The following is a 22317-nucleotide window of genomic DNA, read 5'->3' as shown; positions in this document are numbered from 1 at the left end:
AGTTTTTTGTTCAGATGAACAAGATATAAGATATGTTTTCATTCATTTATATTTTTATTTAATTTCTACTGTGTTGTAAAGGACCACAACAATCTTTGTAAACAATTTTAAAACTCCAATAAGTTTAAATAAGGAAAAAATAATAATTATGGCCAAATTTTCCTTTGCAACTACAGTCATGTGTCACTTAATGGATATATATTCTGAGAAATGCGTCACTAGGAAATTTCATCTTTGAGTGAAAATCACAGAGTATTCTTTCACTAGACCTACTGCTAGACTAGATGGTACATAGTATAACCTACTACACACCTAGACTCTATGGAATAACCTTTTGCTCCAGAGTACAAAACTGTACAATATGTTACTAAACTGATTACTATAGGCAATTATAATCCAATGGTAAGTATTTGTGTATATAAACATATCTAAACATAGAAAAGCTACAGTAAAATATGGTATAAAAGATTAAAAATGCTATTCCTCTATAAGGAACTCACCATGAATGGAATTTGAAAAACTAGAAGTTGCTCAGGTGAGCCAGAGAGTGAGCAGTGGCTGAATGTGAAGGCCAGGGGCATTACTACATACCACTGTAGACTTTATAAACACCATACACTTAGATTATGCTAAATTTATCTAAAATTTTTTTCAATAAAATTAAATCGCATACCAAAACTTTTTGCTTTATAAACTTTTTAGTTTTTTCTTTAAACTTATGATTCTCTTATAATAGTTTAAAACACAAACATCGGCGGGGCACGGTGGCTCACGCCTGTAATCCCAGCACTTTGGGAGGCCGAGGCGGGCGGATCATGAGGTCAGGAGATGGAGACCATCCTGGCTAACACAGTGAAACTCCGTCTCTACTAAAAATACAAAAAATTAGCCAGGCGTGGTGGTAGACGCCTGTAGTACCAGCTACTCGGGAGGCTGAGTCAGGAGAATGGCGTGAACCCGGGAGGCGGAGCTTGCAGTGAGCTGAGATAGTGCCACTGCACTCCAGCCTGGGCCACAGAGCAAGACTCTGTCTCAAAAAAATAAAAAAAAAAAAAAAAAAGTCACAAACATATTGTACAACTGTATAAATATTTTTACATCCTTATTCGATCAATTTTTTGTTTAAAACTAAAACACAAATGCACACATGAGCCTAATCCCACACAGGGTCAGGATCTTCAATGTCACTGTCCTTCACCTCCACATCTTGTCTCACTGGAAGTTGTTCAAGGGCAATAACACATATGTAGTTGTCGTCTCCTATGATAACAATGCCTTCTGGATCAGTCCTGAAGGCCCTGCGGCAGGCTGTTTTACAGTTAAGTTTTTAAAAATAAAAGTAATAATATACATGAAATAATGGTAAAAACTATAGTACAGTAAATACATCAATGAGTAACAGTCATTTATTATCATTATCAAATATGTAGTATACATTATTGTATGTGCTATACCTTTATGTGACGGGCAGTGCAGTATGTTTACACCAACATAACTACAAACACGTAAGTAATGCATTGTGCTATGTATTATGTCATTAGACAATAGGAAATTTTCAGCACCACTTTAATCTTCTAGGACCACCTTTGTATATGGGATCTGATGTTGATGGGAAAATTCATTATGAGGTGCATCGCTATATTTGCTACTCATTTAACTAAACACTTTAATTTTCATAAAATGTCATAACCTCTTTGTAACAAAAATGTTAATTATTTACTCAATACAATTCAACTAATAAGTGGTAAGGTCAGAATTCAAACAGAACCACAAGGACTGGTATTCCCACTATTTCACTTAATGAAAAGAATAAATAAGAAATGTTTACATATCTCTAAAACACAGGAAACTGTCCACATCATTAAAATGACTGTTTAATTTTCCGTTAGAAAAATGGATAACTCCTAATATATTTCAGAGTTTGAACTTTGAGATCCAATAGGCTTGAGTTCAAATCCTGCCTCCTCCTCCTATCATATGAATTTCCTTAAACCTAATCCTTTGACCTCATTATACACCAGTTTTCTTATATATACAACTAGAACAAAATGATAAAATAAATTTGAAACATGGTGTCTGACATATGTTGCATGTGTAAAAACTGTATTTAATCATTATTATTTTGATTTATTTGAGACTTAAATTTTTCCTGAATAAAAAAGAAACTGACCAATAGGCAAATGTCTTTACCTTTCTCTTGTTTTCTTACGCATGCTCCTACCAGGAGGAAAAAATACTATATTTATGTAGCCATTGACTTGCACATTCCTGTAAACAGGATTTATTCTTTCTAAACTGTAGATAATTCTTTCTACATCTGATATATTATGAATCATATAAAATGAATTACCATGTCTGCATCCTTCCTCTCCCTTCCTAGACAGATAAATTCAGAGACCTATGTAAACCACATATACACATTTTTATGCTTAGATGTTATAATCCAACCCCTATAAATGTCAGTTAGTTTGACTCAACTAATTAGAGAGGGTTGAATACCATAAGTAGAAAAGTAACAAGAAATCTCACTTATCATCTGGTTCTTTTATTCGGATTCTGGAAACACTCTAGCATCAAGAGACTAAATATTAGCAGGAATCAAATTGTTCCCATAAGTGTAATATTTAATCTTATCACAACATACTGTCTATAGAATTTCATGGTATACCTTGGTAGAAATTTGGCATGCAACTTTGTTAGAAGTAGTTTTGTGTTCACAATGTTCATTTTACATGAGGTTTCCAAGGCAAGAGGGGTTACAAGCTTGACTAACTCACAACCAGCAGAAATTTTATTGCCATTCTTTTTTAGTAGTTTTAACTGGTACTTATCCCAGAGGGATGTACACTAAAAGACAGATGTTGGTTGGTTTTTTTTCTTTTGTCTTCCTTTTCCTTAGGCAAGAAACTTTTCTATTTATTAATCAAGAGTAACACATAAGCTGACTAATTACTACTCAGAGATTTTAAAACTGGATACCTTTTATTACTTTATCTCCTCAAATTCTTTCTATTATATTCAGAAACGGTAAACAAGAGGCATGATCTTATAATTTAGCTTAGCATAAAATAGCTTATGTCATTTGAACTGGCTAGCAGAGTACCTAAATTTTATGTCTTCAAATGGTGACTTTTGTATTATTAAAATAAATGTCCTCTGATTTATTTAGCGTAATATTTCTATTTCCTATTTTAATTTCACCTTTATATCCAAGAGGAAGAATTCTTTCTTTTTTTTTTTTTTTTTTTTTTTTTTTTTTTTTGAGACAGAGTCTTGCCCTGTCACCCAGGCCGATTGGAGTGCAGTGGCGCCATCTCAGCTCACTGCAAGCTCCACCTCCCGGGTTCCCGCCATTCTCCTGCCTCAGTCTCTGGAGTAGGGGGATTACCAGTGCCTGCCACCACGCCCGGCTAATTTTTTGTATTTTTAGAAGAGACGGGGTATTTTTAGTAGAGACAGGGTTAGCCAGGATGGTCTCTATCTCCTCACCTCGTGATCCTCCCACCTTGGCCTCCCAAAGTGCCGGGATTAGAAGCATGCGCCACCGCGCCCGGCCGGAAGAATTCTTAGAAATTTGATTCAAAATATGGAAATAAAAATGGTAATGTCATAAAATCTAGAAGTTTTAGTATTTTAGGTGAGACAGTGTATTTATTTATTCCTTGGCAGCAAACATACTGTTTCTCATTTCTCAACCAAAGAACATTTCTTCATCAACACAGGAAACCTGTACTTTTCCTCCCTAAGATGAAACATTCACATGAAGCTCTGAACGATAACAAAGAGGACATTCTAAATGATTAGAAATTTTAAACATTTTGGATATGATTGTAAAGTCAGGATTGTCTCAAAATATCTAACGCTGCTCTACTCTTCCATAATAAAAATAAAATCATTTTTGACATAAAAGCTTAAACAGCACACAAACCAAAACCCTTGTGCTTTACCTAGGAGAATCTCACTTGCAAAATGTATGTAAGAGAATGCTAATAACTAGAAAGTGAAAGTCATTTTAATTGCACAAGTATTTGCCTTAAAATGAATTTACATCAGAAACATTTCTTTGATTCTATGCTTAATGAAATAAAGAACATAGAACATTTTCAGAATTAGATCTTACATATGTGTATATGTATTACATTACATTGTGTTAAAATGCAGGACAGGTTATATGAATTTCTAAAAGGAATTATTGATCAAAAATTGTTCAATATTTTTCTTTATAGTATAAATCCCAAAATATTTCTACTGTTTGTACTGTAAACATTATACAATAACTATATACTTATGAGGGAAAATATATTTTATGAAATATAAAGCGGTTGATAATACTGAAAATCATGTAATCACATTCCATATTTAAAATAAAGTTCTGAGAGGTAATTAAACATTAAACATTTATGAGATAAAGTGTGACAGTATATATAAAATGTTTTCACCGTGAGTTTAATGTCTTGTCTTGGATGAAGAAGGCATTGAATTATACAGCAAAACATTTTCTAATAAGGAGTAGAATTTCATAAAACATAAATGGGATTGGTAGTTCAGTTAATTTTTTTTTTTTTTTTTTAAGGAGTCCTGATCTGTCGCCCAGGCTGGAGTGCAGTGGTGTGATCTTGGCTCACTGCAACCTCCGCCTCCCGGGCTCAAGCAATTCTCCTTCCTCAGCCTCCTGAGTAGCTGGGACCAAGACGCTGCCACCACGCACAGCTGATTTTTGTAATTTTGTGAGACGCGTTTCACCATATTGGCCAGGCTGGTCTCGAACCCCTGACCTCAAGTGATCCACCTGCCTCGGCCTTCCACAGTGCTGACATTACAGGTGTGAGCCACCACCCCTGGCCCAGAAGTTCAGTTAAATCTTGAAGACCTGTATGAGAATTTATTTACCTTAAGTTAGTTCACTACTCCTTTTTTTTTTTTTTTTTTTTTTTTTTTTTGATTGAAACTGGATGTGCTTTGTTACCCAGGTAGTCTCGAACTCTGACTCAAGCGATCCTTCCTCTGAAGCCCACGGAGCAGCTGCGGCTATAAGCACAGGCACTGCTCCTGGCTTTTTAATGTTTACAAACTTTTTAGCTTAGGTTCTTTTGCAAACATTTTATATTTCTTCACTGAGAATATCCCATGACTTTGGTTTGTTTTGTTTTGATTTGTATTTAAAATCTGTACCATATCCTTGAAACCACCATATATGTTGTATTCCATAATTTTAGAATTAAATTTTTTCGTGTAAAATTTTGAGTAGGACTAATAATATTTGTAATTGAAGTGAGGAATATTTTTAGAAGTTCTAAGGGTTAAGCGTTTCCAATAGTCCAAAGAAGGTACACACAGAATTCTACAGCACACACACAAAACCCATTCTAGTTTTAATAGATCTAACTTATGTTGCATTTTTAAAAAAATAAGTTAGAATTAAAACCTCAACTAGACCTGCTCTCAGAACAGATGTATGAGAAGTAAAAACAAAAAGCATACTGAAATTTCTCTATGGGAAGCAGTGTCTTTGCATAGCCAACAAATCAAACACAAACACAAAGAGACTAGCCAAAAATCAATCACTAAGGTAGTCATGCAGATCCTTACAGTCATGAGAAAAAAACAAACAAACAAACAAAAAAACATACAAATGAGGAATATGCAAAATTTCAATTTGAAGGTTCCTGTGATCATTGGGGAATCTAATGTTTCCCAGCCATTTAAGGAAAAGTCAGCAGTCTTGTGAGAAAACAACTATTGGGAAAAACCCCTCCAAAATATGTAATAGGAGACAGAATAACAGCAAAGGCTTCATGCTGTCCCCAAACAGCACCTAGGTTAATATCTCAAGCAGCTGTCCTGATCTCTGTGGTCTAAGCTTTTAACGAACTTTAATTAAATGGAACCTTTGGTGTGCAAGGGTACATATGCCTGGGATATGAATAAAAGAAACAAACAGTGGAGTCTGGCATATGGTTGAATACACATACATCATTTGAGTTTTGATTTTTTGCAACTATATTTTAACATTCATGAGAGGTTAAAAAGATGAGAGCAGAAATAGAATTATCTCTCTGGACTTCAACTTTTTGCCTGCTATTTCTACCATCACAGCTAGTATTAAAAAACACTATAAGTCTTAATTGTCAGATGCACAATCTGCAATGTTTAAATGGACCCTGTGGATTTTGGTCCAAAACCAAACCAATCGGTTGAAAGCTATTTTTCTCTTCTGTTAGATGTTCTGCTGCAATATTTGCATAAATGTAACCGTGCTGTCCGTCTTTTAACTTTCACTCAATTAATTATGCTTCCAGCCCCCTGCTGATGGACAAAAATGAGACTTCATCTGCAAATAGCTTCAGCAGTTTACAGCTTATTAAATGCCAAAATCTAGTTAAGACAGTTTGAGAATTCTCATGTCAGGCATTTCAACATGCCATTTTTAACACAGAATTCTTATTAAAAAAGTGAACCCACTACTCCAAGTCAAGAAAAAAAAAATCACTGGTATAAAGGTAATGAACAGATTAGAATTTTATACAAATTGTGTACTTAGCATATGTGGCTTACTCTGAGCACACTTAATTGGTTTGCCTAATAATGAAACAGCTATGAGAAAGACTACCAAGTTGACAAGAAAATGGTCTCTATAAATTACAAACAGCTTTCATCTGTAGAATCGCCTTTTATAATTTATATAAAAATCTGAAAGAGAGGCAGATGAATAGGAAGTATATACGCAAATATTCTTTTAAAAATAACCTTTCTTACTTAATGTGACAGGTTTTACATATTGCATCAAACATCTGGTGCATTCACAATCTAGTATTCTTTATACCTTTTGTGGTTAGCTCCTCATTTAAGCCAGAAAGAGAAAGGAAGAATATGTCTGTTAAAACAGAATGAATAGATAAAACTTTATATATCTTTTTGCATTGTTATGAAAGGATTGAAATAATTCCATAATTCTATGTGATGTATTTGACCTCCCAATGTCTCTATGAGCACTCCTATAAAATTAGATTAAATAAAAACTTCCTTGAGAAACGTGTGTGTGTGTCTGTGTGTGTGTGTCTGTGTGTGTGTGTGTGTGTAATCTAGTATCTGGAATATAGCTTAAATGTTTCTGCAGATATTTTATTTTCTATGTCTGCTTTTTAATGATGCTTTTATTGATAAAATATGTGGTTACATTTCCTCATTTTATGGAGTGGGGGAAAATTCTATTTATTCCACTAAAAGAATTAAAATATTTGTTATAGTAAATAATATTTTCCTTTAATTCAGCATTAAGAATATTTTAGTTATTGTCACAGAAAAGACAGGGTAGGTGTTTATGGCGATTGACAATCAGTTTCATATCTGAAGTGGTTGATTTTTTTCTTCAACCTTATTTCATATTACATGGGACTCTATTGCATTGGATTTTATTGACAAATTGTGTCATGTTTATATTCTCCTCTTATGCACTACCATGACAGAGCTGAATGTGACACGATGATTTATGACAGAAATGTCAAAGATTATTTTAAAAGCAATTTCTTTCTGATCATATACCAATTAACAGCTTTCATAACAAATCCCCAAATTTGTAGTTGACATTTGATCAAAAGGAAGATATTTCATTGCTGATATTTGAATATTTGGGATATATAAAAGAAATTTGTGTTTCACTCTTAATGGCTACTGTTGTGGAAACATACAACAGTTTCAATATTGCTCTGACACAAAATATAATGCATATAACACCAAACACATGTTATAGCCCCCCTTTCTAAAGCTTCTGATGAGGAGAAAAGTACTAAAATTAAGTCAGGCATTTTCTTTAAGTTTTAATGAATGCTGCATGATTTCTTAAATATATTTGTTAACAGCACATAAAAGTGTAGACTTCTGGAACCAGATGAAAGTGAGATGATATTATAGTCTGAATGTGTCCTCCAAAATTCTTATGTTGAAACCTCTTCCCCAATGTGATAGTAGTAAGAGATGTGGCCTTTAGGAGGTCCTTGTGAATGAGATTAATGCCCTTATAAAAGAGACTTGAGGGAGTCTGTTTCCCTGCTTTCACAGTAGGAGAACACAGCTAGAAAGCATCATGTATGAGGGTCTTCATCAGACACTGAATCTGTGCCTCCTTAATCTTGGATTCCCAGCCTCCAGAACTGTGAACAATAAATTTGTGCTGTTTATAAATTATTACCCCATCTAAGGCATTTTGTTATAAGAGCCCAAATGGACTGAGACAGATGATTTTGCTAACTTGGAACAAAGGAATATTTAAAGTAGATGGAGCTTTAAATAACATTCAAACTTTGTGAAGGTACATAAATTTTTTTTTGGACACGGCTAAGCCACTCTAGGTTAATTTGGGATTTGTTTTTCTGTGGGTAATTAATATGTGACAAGTGAGAGATGGAAAAGGCTTTGTTTGGCTTTTTTTATTGATGTCTCTTGGTTAAAAAATATAAAATTTTTAAATTTTCTTATTTCTCAGAAAGGAAAAGAATCTATAAAATTCAGTTATGTGAGTGTGGTTGTAATAATATTGAGACATGTTAGACATGTTCTTAAGATATTTTATGGGGGGCTGTGTATTGTAATATAATAGAGTGTAGTGCAACTGCAACTGATATGTACAGCTGATGACCATTTTATCTACCATGATTAAAATTGGAAATAGTGTCTGACAAGAGAGTAACAAATACACAACTCTAGTGTCACAAACAAAATGATTTATTAAGCAAAGAAATAGCTTATTAGCAGAGAAGTAGAAGAGTAAATACAATTCAGTCCCGTGAATTCTCATTTGTCCATAGTGTAGGCTGGGAATAGTGGCTCCACATATGCCATGGCCAAGATTCTAGCAGAGGAGGCCTGCCCCAGTCACAGACTGGACATGGGATATGTTATGAAGAAAGGGGTTCTTCAAGAGGTAACTAGCTTCTCCCATACTTGTGCCCCATTGTTTTACATATTTACAGATTAGCCTAAGGGGTTAGAAAATACTGAAGTAAAAGAAATGTATCATTAAAAGATCTCCATGCTCAGAAAAAAATACTAGAGTATGAAGACTCAGTCCCTTAACTTGCCTGCTAGGAAGCTGTTATCAGCCCAAGGCCTTTTCTCTGCAGACTGCCATAGCGAGCTGAGCCAGCTTTCTGCTAAGAAACCCAAAAGGGGAAGGAAGTAAGCCACCAGGGACATCCAGACTTGTCTCCAGTCAAATAGAAACTTACTGTTGGCCTTTTAATTGCCTTTAACCATTTTTAGCTCTTATTGCTTGTTGAAGAATTGCACATGATCCATTATTTTTCTTGTTATAAAGTTATTTACTTTCTTCTTATATTCTACCAGCAAATGCTCCATTTTCCTTCCCTCATAGTCAAACTACTCCGAAGGGTTGGCTGTCCTCACTGTTACTGTCACATTACTATCCCTTACATGGTCTCTAAATCAAATCTGGCTTCTGTAGCTAAATGCCACACTCTAGGTTTTCCCAATAATTCATTGGCCACTACCCTGTGGATTTCTTGGCAAATTTATTCTCTATTAACCAACCAGTGTATATTGGAGGTCTATAAGATCTATTCTATTGATTGATTCTATTTCATGTTTTTTCAGTTTTATACTCCAACTAATTTCATTCATGCCAATGGCCTCTATGACTACTTACAGGTCCATGGCTTCCAACTGTGGCTTTCAAAGTCATAGCCTCATCCCACACATCTTCCCTGAGTTCCAGAAATGCATATCCCTCTGCAAATGGATACTTCAATTTAGATTTTTAAAGCATACCTCAGAATATATAAGTCCAAGATAAAATTCATAATTTTCATCTCAACACTGGTTTTCTTATGTCCTCTGCAACAGTGAGAAATATCATAAAACCTTCAGTTGGAACTCTCTCCTACCATGGGCCTCTCCCATTGTGACACTCAAACTCAGCAAATTCTGTCAATTCTGCCATTTGAAATAATTCATAAACTTATGCTCAACATCACTTACGTACATTATCTCATCTATTGCATTCGTCTTAACTAGCAATAACATTTGCTTAGATAATTCCCATAGCCTGGCGTTTTCTCTCTTCATATAAGCACCTGTGTTGCAACTGAACTTACTTTTTCAAAATAAAATCATACAATTAGACTCCACACACATTAAAGCCCTTCAATCATTTCCTATTTTTAATAAAATAAATTTCCTAACACAGGTGAAGTCATGTTCTATTTTAACTATGTTTATCTCTTCAGTCTCCTCTTGTACCACTTTACCCATTGCCCTTTGCCCTCTGGGCTCTTTGGGATTCTTCCCGCTCTCTAGGATTATGTAACATGTCTACTCCCTACCTTCGTATCAACACCAAGGCCTTTCCATGGTGTATATTCACTTTGTCAGGGTGAAAGTCAAGAGCTAACCACTGGTTTTACAGCCATTCTTTTAACCTGATGAAAGCCTGAAGATTTGATCCTTGAGCTAATCCTCATCACAATGTGAAATCAAGGCATCTATAGACAGATATGGAATCTGAGATAAACAAGAAGCTGACTGAGAATACTACATCTAGAAACAAGCACCTGAGCCTCGTTGTTGAAGTAATTTATTGAACAAAGGAGTAAAGTGTAACTGGTAATAATGAGATACAGCTGCGTTGGAGAATTGGTTCCATTCACATATCCCTGAGGGGTACAGAACCAGTAAAATATAAATTCCAAAGGAGCCTGCAGCTGATTGAATTTCTGACGTGGTATTTTGTACCCACCAATTCTTTGGCACTGTAAGCATCTCAAGTGTGGGGTTCCAGAGGGTTCTGTGACTTCTAATATGTTTTTGTCATGAACTTTGTGTTCCTGTCTACCCTGTTGTCTCTCTTAAAGCAAAACAAGCTGGTATTGGATGTAAACTAGTGTGTCCCACTAATGTATTTATTATTGATCACGAATCAGGAAAACTATGGCTAGATACACAAAATAGATATGTCACAAGAAGAGTACTTGTATGTGTACTGTGCCACTTTTAAAAATTTTGGGGAGACTAGTTCTTACTCTGTTGCCCGCTGGAGTGCAGTGGCATGATGATGGTTCACTACAGCCTCAGCCTTCCAGGTTCAAGTGATCCTCCCACCCTCAGCCTTTAAAGTAGCTAGAACCACAGGCATAAGCCACTACACCTGACCCCATTCATTTAAATATTCCTTCTCCTCCTGATCTCATCTGCATGAATATTTCCTCTGTGAAAACTATACTTAAACACCAGTTTACAAGTTCTTGTACAACTTTCTTTCAGATCCAATATATCTAATTAAAATCTTATAAAATGATTCTTCTACCATATCATAGTCATGATTTAAGCTCCAGGAGATTGTTCACCGTATCTGTTCCAGATCACCATTACATCCTCAAGTATTCTCAAATCCTAATATCATACCTAGTATGCAGAGAGTAAGTGATTATCTGTTAAATGTAAGTATGCAGAGCAGGTGTTGTGAAACAAGTATCAGAGGCATGTGCTCTAGTGTAATAGCATGAGGCTTAGTTCTACATCCCAGGATGTAAAGTTTGCATAAGTGACTGGATGAATTAAAAATATTGTATTTGAGGCAAAGAAAATGTCTAATAATTCTGTGACATGGAGGCAGAGGGTGGAGGTAAGCATGTCACATTAAAGAAATGGAAACAAACAAAAAAACAGTATGGTTGGATTATAGCTAATATAAGCCTGAGGCAGAAGAGGTGGCAGAATTCACAGTGGTCAGATCAGGAAAGCTTAATGGCCCTGTTAAAGATGTCATTTATAACTTAGTTAATGGAACTCACTGGAGAAAAATAAAAAAGATACATTTTCCTTCTACCCAACTTTGGTTCTAATTCTTAGCCTAATTCCTAACCCATTCTATTTGCAACAGCCTTTGCAAATTCTTAGCATCTCATTTCCATGTCTATAATTGGTATTTGTTACTTTAGGTAATCTAGCATTAATAAACCACAGAATCTGAATGACTGAGTACAATAGGAGTTTGTTCTTTTTTTCTTGCTTAATTGTTGAAATAACAGCTCATAGGTAGGAGGCTTTCTTCCACTTAGTTTTTCAGGAAACTACAATCCTGTCTCCTTTTGAGTCTTCTATTAGCCAAAGCTTTGGTTAGAACAGGACACATTTTTTTCCCAATCATATGTCACTGGCTACGTCATGGTAACACAATAAATACAAGTGGACTGGGAAATGTCTGGCTGTGTGCTCAGAAAGAAGAGAGAAACTCTGATTTTGGAGGAGATTTAACAGTCTCTGCCACAGTTCGCCACAAATATCTGTGCAAATTTTAGTTTCCCGAGACAGAAAACAATCATTCTTTCCCAAAAAGACTCAATCTGAAATCCCATTGAGTTCATGACTATAGTTCAGTGCCAAGCGTTGCGTTTTTCTTCATCGGGTCTGAATACAGGTCCTCTTGACCTGGGTTGACACACTCGTTACCTAATCCCACCCTTATACTCGATCCTTCACTGTGCTCCCCTCAATACTTAACATACTGTTTTAAAGCAGAAACAAGAAAATATAATAAAACACTTTTCAGAAAAGGAAAACTTTGTGAGACCCGAAGAAGTCACTGTTAGCAATAATAAAATGCTGATGGCAAGCTTTGTAAGACATCTTCCCCACCAGGGGCAATTTCCTTGATTAACTCCCCACAGCTCTAATAATTTCCTGAGTATCACAGGTCCATGAATCATGCATATAGAAAAACTGTTTGCTTGTTCTAAATACTCCCGTTGAATGGTTATAAAAGGAAAAAAAAAAAAAAAAAAAACTTCAACTGTGTTTGAGACATATATTTTGGGGTCTATTTGTTACAAAAGCTAGCGTCTCTCAAGCCAATCAAACACACTCAAAAGCAATGTCAGTTTGTGACTGAGGTCACATTAAAAGAAGGAAAAAGCATTTCCTATGGAGGCTTTAGGAGTATATTCAGGAAGAAACAGGAACATTAATTGTGTGACTAATTCTGCTGACCAGTTTACAACATATAATGTGGTAATTGATAAAGACTGTAACTTAATTTATTTAAGGATTGCTGTGTGGTTTTTAAAAAGAAAAATAATTACTTCTTACAACTAAAAGCTTTCCTCGCTTAAAGAGAATCTGAAGTGAGTTAATAAAAGTGATAAGCATGAGTTGATTAATCACTGGTCTATTGGGGGAAAATGATAAATGTAGGCCCTGAAAGTCATAATATTTTCAAGTTGAAACTCAAATTTAGTAGCTTTCAGAATTGAAAATAGGATGTTAAAATGTTTGCAAGCATTTGAAGAAAATAAAACATTTTCCTAAAATTGCAAAATTGCCGATTATTAGAATGTCCTGTATTAGAACTTTTTTTCTTTTCATTTTATTTATATATTTATTTTGCCTGAATTAGTATAAAACTCTGCTTGCTTGTAGGTAGAATTCTGGAAGGCTTCTATCACAGTCGCTCTGGGAAAATAAACTACCAAAGCAAAGCAAATATATATTTTGGGGACTAGTTACAATCAGGTTCAAATTCAACAATAAAAAAGACAATTTATTTTTGTATTATCCCCAATTTATCCTCAATTCTAAACATTCAGAGCCCGCTACTACCTATTTATGCAGCACCTCTTTCGCACTAACCTTTCTGGGAAACAGCTTACTCAGTAGAAGATCCCAAATGTGTTCCTTTCTTTCCTTCAACTTTAACTATCTGCTGTCTTGCTGTCTGTCTCTTTCATTCAAAACTCTGCATTTCTTGAGTAACAGTTAATTTGATAAATGTGCAATGTTTGAGTGACTCTTCATATATTGAAGTGACTTCTTTGTTTTTATATGTAATATTTGTGTATCATACAGCGTTTCTCTGAAGACACAGCATTAATTCACTAAAATAACACTAAAGATGATGGACGCTGTGGCTCACACCTGTAATCCCAGTACTTGGGAGGCCAAGGCAGGCGGATCATCAGAGGTCAGGAGTTCAAGACCAACCTGGCCAATATGGTGAAACCCCATCTCTACTAAAAATACAAAAATTAGCCGGGCGTGATGGCTGGCACCTGCAATCCCGTCTACTCGGTGGGCTGAGGCAGGAGAATCGCTTGAACGCAGGAGGCAGAGGTTGCGGTGAGCCGAGATTGCGCCATTGCACTCCAGACTGAGCGACAGAATGAGACTCCACTTCAAAAAAAAAAAAAAAAAAGAAAGAAAGAAAAAAGAAAAAATAAAAAGGATTTATTATCTTCATACGTCTTATTTTCTAATTCATTTTTGAGCATTGTATCACATGTACAGGGGTGTGTATTAATGAGTTTAATATTATCTGTTTACACCCGCTAGCCAATATATGCTTTTATAATTTCTTGTGCATGCCATACTCTCTTTCTTGCGTGCCTTGCACACATTTTCCCCAAGTGAAAATCCTCTGCAATGATTCTTATGCTTGATATTCAACAAAATTTTCAACACAACTCAAGGTCACTTCTTTATGACGACATCTTTCATTCTTGCCTGTGATCTGTCAACATCCACAATCTCTATCCTCTAATTCATTGCTTACCAAATTTTATAATAACTTTTCTAATTCGTCTATCTCACAACTAAACTTTGTAAACTTATTGAGGGTAGAAATTTAACATTGTATCTTTGTAGAAACCAATAATTTTCTTAGCTAGTTACAAAGAAATGTTTGTGGAGTGAATGAATAAATGCAGGAAAAATGAAAGAGTAAATTTGAAGTGGAAATATGATGGTGGATAAGTTGTTGTAATAATAATGTCAGAGCCAACATAAGAATTAATGAGAAGAACACACGCAAATTTTAATGTCTGATCAATTGAAAGTAATTGAACTATGGTTGATCACCTTTTTTCATGATTATTATGTAAAATATTTCAAAGTGCACCTTAGTTGATATTTATAATCCTTCTGAAATTCAAAATGGAGCATTATTACGATTCCTTTTTGATAAACTCTTTCCCAGCATCAAAATAACTTCATTCTTGTTATTTGCTTGTTTTGTTAGTGATGCAATAAGTGAAAATTGACCTTAGGCCCATTTCAGGAAATCCCCAGTTCAGTGAAACCCCTATTAGATTCACCAAATTTTGCCTCGCTTGAGCACAAAAATGAGAGTCAAATCCTGTCAGTAGACATTGTAATAAAAGTGTCACCTCTACTTCCATCCTTGTTCTCTGGATTTGGGACAAAAGCAAATCATATTCTCTGCCTCAAAGCATATACTATATGTCACAAGAAAGTAGCCTCACAAGATAATTGTCTGCCTGCTGTAACAATAGCCAATTTTTACTTGTCCTTTTTACTATTTTACAAGGCCATTTGGTTCTGTATTAGATAACCAAGTACAAGCTAAGACCAGTGAATATCAAATGACTCCTGTTACTTCACACCATGAAGTAAACTTAGATACTATGTTTTGCAGGATGTCATTCAATGAGTATTTCTAGGAAGGATAAGGCAGGAAAAAATTCCAAATTAAGAATGAATGTGTGTTACTGTGAGAAACATTGCTAACTAGGTCTTTCCCCCTTGGTGAAGGGGGTTGAAATATTGTCTCCTAAGGCTCAGACATATGGGAACTTACCACAAGCTATGGGCTGCTCCATGTTTGGGAACTCAGCAGTGAGGGTAAGGAAATATCATAAACCATGTTTTTTTAAACCATAAATGTCCATAATCCACTGTAACAAAATTTTCAAAACAACAAGATTATTTGCTGTTTTGTCTTTTTTTTTTTTTTTAGTAGTTTCATTGCTGCATTATAAAAACCAAGACCAAGGTCTGGCTCAGGACAGGAATTCAATAAATATTTATTGACTAAAGATATTCATCCCTGTATCCATGGATGCTTTGTTTATGAAGCCATTCTTTGGTTCCACTAGACTGGCAGAAAAGGCAAATAGCAAACACCCTTAAAATAGTTTATCTTCCCACCCAAGCACCAACCAAGCCGACCCTGCAATTGAAACCGTAATGAAACCATTGTATACCAGTCAGAATGACTATTACTAAAAACAAAACAAAAACAAACAAACAAACAAACAAAACAGACGCTGGCAACACTTGGCAAGATTGTAAGACTGTGAATAAATGGGGACAAATATATACTGATGGTGGGAATGTAAATTAATTCAGTCATTGTGGAAAACAGTTTGGAGATTTCTCAAAGAAATTAAAACAGAACTACCACTGGACTCAACAATCTCATTATTGGGTATGTACCCATAGGAAAATAAATGGTTTTACCAAAAAGACACATGCACATGTATGTTCATCACAGAACCATTCACAATGACAAAGACATGGAGTCAACCTAGGTGCCCATCAATGGTGGACTGGAAAGGAAAATGTGGTACACATACACCATGGAAGAGTAAGCAGCCATAAATCATTCTACTGTAAAGACACATGCACACATATGTTCATTGTAGCACCATTCACAATAGTGAAGATGTGGAATCAACCTAAATGCCCTTCAATGGTAGATTGTATAAAGAAAATGTGGTACATATACACCATGGAGTACTACGCATCCATCAAAAAGAATAAAACCACGTCCTTTACAGCAACATGGATGCAGCTGGATGCCATTCATCCTAAGCAAATTAACGGAGAAACAAAACCAATACCACGTGTTCTGACTTTAGATGGGAGCTAAGCATTGGGTACACATGGACATAAAAATAAGAAAAATTAGACACTGGTACAACCAAAGGGAGAAGTGATGGAGAGGGGCAAGTGCTGAAAAACTATACTCACTACCTGGGTGGTGATCATTTGTACCCCAATCTCAGTCTCATGCAATATAATCATGTAACAAACCTCCACATGTACTCTCTGAATCTAAAATAAAAGTTGAAGTTATTTAAAAATTTATTTTTCCTGACTATTTGCTTATTTAAAAGCATATAGTGTCTCTGGTACATTTCTTTGAGTGAGAATCTACAGCAGAGATCTATAATTTCAGATGTGATAGCCATTCCAAAGCATCATTCTTTAGATTACTTGTCCGCCCTCCTTTTCACCAATCATTGTAAAATACTTTCCACTACTCAAAAATCTGTATATAGCTCTATCCAATCCTGTCTTTTTAAATCATTTAAGAGCAACATACACTATTGGAAATTATGGTTATCCAGAATATTCTCTTCTCCACTAGCAAGTACAGTCTCCAGAATCTAGACTCTTAAGCCTAGTGGTATATTATTAGCTTTCAGCTCATGCTGTGTTATTGTCCAAAGACATTTCTAAACCAAACTTGACTTTTTATTTCATTATTAGTCTACTGAATAGAGCTAAATTCCGTATGAGAAATAGATTGAAGGAATAACCTCTAGAAGAGTTTCTGTCTGTTTTCACATGTCAGAGGAACGTCAACTGGTAAAATGGAACTGAAATGGCTTCCCCAATGTTAATGGAAGAACACATTTGTCACAGACTACCTGGCATGGTGGCAGCAGGGTAAATTTAAAAATCACATCTCTGAGACTGGGCGAGGTGGCTTGTGCTTGTAATCTTGGTGCCTTGGAGGACCAAGGAGGGAGGATTGCTTGAGGCCAGGAGTTAAAGGTCATCCTGGCCAACACAGCTAGACCCTATCTCTACAAAAAAAAATAATAATAATAAATTATCTGAGTATGCACCTGTAGTCCCAGCTACTTTGGAGGCTGAGTCAGGAGGATTGCCTGAGCCCAGCAGTTTGAGTCAACAGTAAACCATGATGGCACCACTGCATTCCAGCCTAGGCAATAGAGCCAGACTCTGTCTCAAAACAACAACAACAGCAAAATCACATCCCTGGGGACAAACTGACACTGACATCCCTGGTTATATCCCATGAATTGTAGGATTACCACAAATAAACTTGACAAAGTACTAAAACCTCATTTGATTTATATATTGGCCACAGAAAAGGAAAGAAACGAACTTCTGGTTTTGGCAAACAGAAGGCTTCAGACACTACATTAGAAATTCATGGACCTTTCCCCAATTTTAGATTTGAGTCAGGCACCACCCTGAACTCTTGAAGGTTAGGAAGGTGCCCTTGTGGAAGGACTCTGGATTTATCTTTTAGACAGAACAGGTGCCCTCTTACTTTATGCCTTTTGCAGAATATATACTCTCTCTGGTGGTTTAAGGGAAATTTCAGCCCACCCTGTCGTATAACTAAATTTTTATTTCACTTTTGTCATATTGAAATTTTCTTCATCCTTATTAGATTTATATTATCCCCCCACACAGTTGTGATATCTTAGAAATCTGTGATACACTTTTTAAATTCAATATTCCAACTTCAGTATCTTTCCATATGTTTGTTGTATTGCATTGAACTGAAAACATAAGTTCTTTCAAAGCATTTTTCCTACCCAAAACAATTAATTATAATGAGATGTATTTTAGAAATATGTTTTCTCTCAATTTCTTATATTTTAGACTTAGAAAGTTCATAAATAATGACAAATTTGAAGAAGAATATGTGAGACATTCCCAAATCTTTGGTTATGGTGAAAAAGGTTTATTATTTTAAGTGAAAACGAATACTCTATAAAATATATATAAATGTTCCATATGTATTTTTCTCTATTGACACTGTGGGACCACAGAGAGGTACATTGGTCAATTATTCATAGAGACAAACTATATCACAGTGGTAACAAGGAGAGCAAAGAGAAAAGAAAAAAGAAGCAAATTCTGTTCTCTTGTTATGCTGCACTTACACCATTCTATGAATCACAGGTATGACACAGTCATAGGTATAGTTTTTGCACAATTTGTAAAATACAAATCAAATATTTATCTTTTACTATTGAGATTACCCTTCGTCTTTCTGATAAAATCCCTATTCTTTAGTATGAAATACGAAGCGTGTCGCAATTCAATCTTTACTAAATTCTCAGGCTTCGTATCTCACCATAAGTCACCTCTTCATCCCCAGCTATGGCAATTACTTGCATTTTCTTGAATCACGCTCCTTTGACATCTCTATATCTTTTGCATAGGCATATATCTTTCAAATCTTCTTCATTTTCAACTTCGGTTTTCTCATCCTTTGTCTTAGGATTTTCTGGAAGCAGATCTTGAGATGAGATTTAGGTAAAACTGATAGTAGACAGGAAAAGTGGGAGAGGGAAGATCTGAAAGCAAATAAGCTATGTGCTGTTAAGCAAGTTAATACTGAAGGCAAATGGAGGTTAATCCCGTGAGATCTTTGGAAATATGCAAAACAAGCCACAGGCCACATGCAACTGTGATGCTAAGGTATTCACCAACTCTCTAGTGATTTGGTCATTTATTTTTAAAAGTTTGTTTACCTTAATTTTCTCTATTGTACCAGCAATATTTATTGTTGGATCTTTATTTCACTTTTTTGTCCCATTTCACCTTGTGGACAAAGGATTTCTGAAATATGACAAAATACAACTCTACACGTGTTTCTGAAAATGGGAATATATACCTTCAAATATTTCTGTATTTACCATAAAATGTATTAGAGAGCTATCCATAAGAAACATTATGGAAGTCTACATACTGACCATATCTTTTGATTGTTTTATTCCACTTTAAGAAATTAATTTGAGAACAAAGTAAGCAATTTTAGTCAAGGCGCTATTCAAGTCTCCGTTTTGTTTTGTTTTGGTTTGTTTTGGGTTCTCAATGAGAGTTGAGAAAAGTTCTTCATTATTTTAGTTTTCATTTGCTTTTTACTGTTAAAATGTCAAATCATATACAGTATATCACAGTAAAAGCAAACATGTTAACCTTATGGTGCTTTTTTGAGTGTTAATGATGATGTTTTCATTGTTTTGTAACAGAGCATTATGGCAGCATTGGAAAAAAAAATTTGTAAAACATTATCACCTATTCATCTTAAACAAAAGTTTCATCATATTTCAATATGGTACAATATTGCAGTACAGAATTATGCAAACTAAAAGGCATTTCAACCTGCAGAAAAACTGATTGTTATTACAGAAGCTGAGGAATGAAAGCAGATGAAGAAAGTTACCTGTGTTGTATTGCAGCAATAAGTTTTTAAAACACTCATAATCTAGTGTTGTCAATAGCTCAGTGATGTTCAAATATATATTTTCATTTTGTGCAGATTTTCTGGCCCATGCTGAAAATAAGTAAGATGCCATTGAGCATAAAGGGAGAAAGAAAACAAATTTAAAAGCAAGTGACACAAAAAATTGCAATCTAAAAGCAAGTGACACACAAAAACATACTGTTATTGTGTACCAGAAAAGCCTGTAAATCATTTTGAAAGATATGAGCAAGTGTTAGCTGTCAGAAGAGACTATATAAAAATATAAGATCCAAATATTAAATTCAAGCCATCTTGTAAAATATTCTGTTCATGTGGACTGTGATAATCGCATTTAGAACTCTAGAGTTCCAACACTTAGTTGGTTTAAGTGTTGGAACTTACACCACAGTGGAAGTTACCACTGTGACCCCACTGCCCAATCTATAAAATTTGACTGTTAAAATAAAATAAAATAAAATAAAATAAAATAAAATAAAATAGGACTGTTGAGGTTCTCTTCATAGCACAATTTCTCAAGGTGTGCACTGTGGACCACCTGCCTCATATCACTCAGGAGTTATCTGACAAACGATGGCAGTGCCCGTCTGAGACCTACTGAATAGAAATCAGAAGGGGGCAGAATACTGAATAGAAATCAGAAGAGACAGAAATCCACCTTTTTAACAAGGTCTGCTGCTGATTCCTGAGACCTCATGACTATAATATGTAGTGTTTGGATGTGAGTTGAATTACTTTGATTTATTATATCCTAATGTTTTTTCAAGTATTTGAACGCTGAAATTACAAAACATGTTAAAAGATCTTGTTCTAAACCAAAGACCTTATAAAGTAATATAATTAATAATAAAATTTTCCTCATAACTGCAATAAAAGAGATAATGTTTCAAACCTATCATGTATGAATGAAATTTCAAAGTATTTTAAATTGTCTCTGAAGAATGTTCGTTGTTTTATTGTTTTTCATCTCTATCCATTAAAAAATATCTGTCTACGATCACTAATCTGTTAAACTTTGGTTCTAAAGTCACAAACTGTTCCTCTTCAGACATTGTTCTACTGCAGCTGCAAAATTTCAGGACTTGGTGAAATAATCTGATTGGGTGCTTAGAACATGATTCTCTAATAATAAAAATAACTCTTTACGTACCAACTATTTTCTATCTATTCCAAAATGTACTTAAAATACTACATGTGACTTCCAGTGAGTATCTATTTTTAAAAATTAGTACACAGGGAAAATGAGAAAAAGATAAAGTATATAACACAGAAATTCATTCTGTAAGTTACTGTTCAGTTATTACAGATAGGCACCAAATTTAACTTAATTACAAATTTACTTAACCCAGTCAAGTAAACAAAGAAAGAAAAAAGGTAGTGAATGAACAAACAACAAATAAATAACAAGCCAGGTAAAAATCTGATTTAATTCTATATTATATTATATGTAAATTCAATCAATCAATCTATCTATCTATCAATTTTATTTTTTGTAACTCAAAAACTCTGCTCCAGAGTTGGATCTTGTGACCCACTTTATACACCTTAACACACAAATACTAATAGCACATCTTTCACAGGTAGAGGATATTTAAACCAACCTTTGTGATCTCTATTATCCTCAGGGACCCTCTCTGGTAAATTGGATACCATGACAACTGGCTTCCATAATAACCTGTGAATAACTATGTTGTAACACCCTTTCTCCACCCAACATTTTAATTCTCTCTCAATTCCTGTCATTACCACTGGAGTAAAAACTACCAGACATCAAGGATTGTTTCTCCTTTTCTTGGTATCTCCAGCACTATTCTATCAGGGTACTCCACGAATGTTTGTTGAATGTTAGGATCAAAAGAGCATTTTTCTGCAGAAAATTGAGGGTTACCTTCATTTCATGTCTTGTTTGGAAGAAATAATTTCAGTGTCCCAGTTCCCATGCATCAGTCACAAGCTCTTCCTTTTTTTTTTGCTGAGGTTCATTTTATCCGTGTGCAAGCTGAATTTCTCTGGTAAGTAGGAGTTCACAATTTGTGTATGTGTATTACCTTCTTCGGAGACCTTTATTAAATTCACATAATGTGATACATGGGAGTTTAGAACATTTAATTCTCTTAAACGTACACTATGAAGAAAATAAAGCTCAATTTATCATTGCTGAGTTGCAACCTTAATCCATTCCAGGGGATTGTATTTATTTTCATAGCTTAGATTAATATATAATAATTTTATAAATGCAATAATCTATTTTGCCA

Source organism: Rhinopithecus bieti, unplaced genomic scaffold (assembly GCF_001698545.2).
Source record: "Rhinopithecus bieti isolate Rb0 unplaced genomic scaffold, ASM169854v2 scaffold_24386, whole genome shotgun sequence".
In the NCBI taxonomy this organism is placed as follows: Eukaryota; Metazoa; Chordata; class Mammalia; order Primates; family Cercopithecidae; genus Rhinopithecus; species Rhinopithecus bieti.
This window is presented reverse-complemented; position numbering follows the sequence as displayed.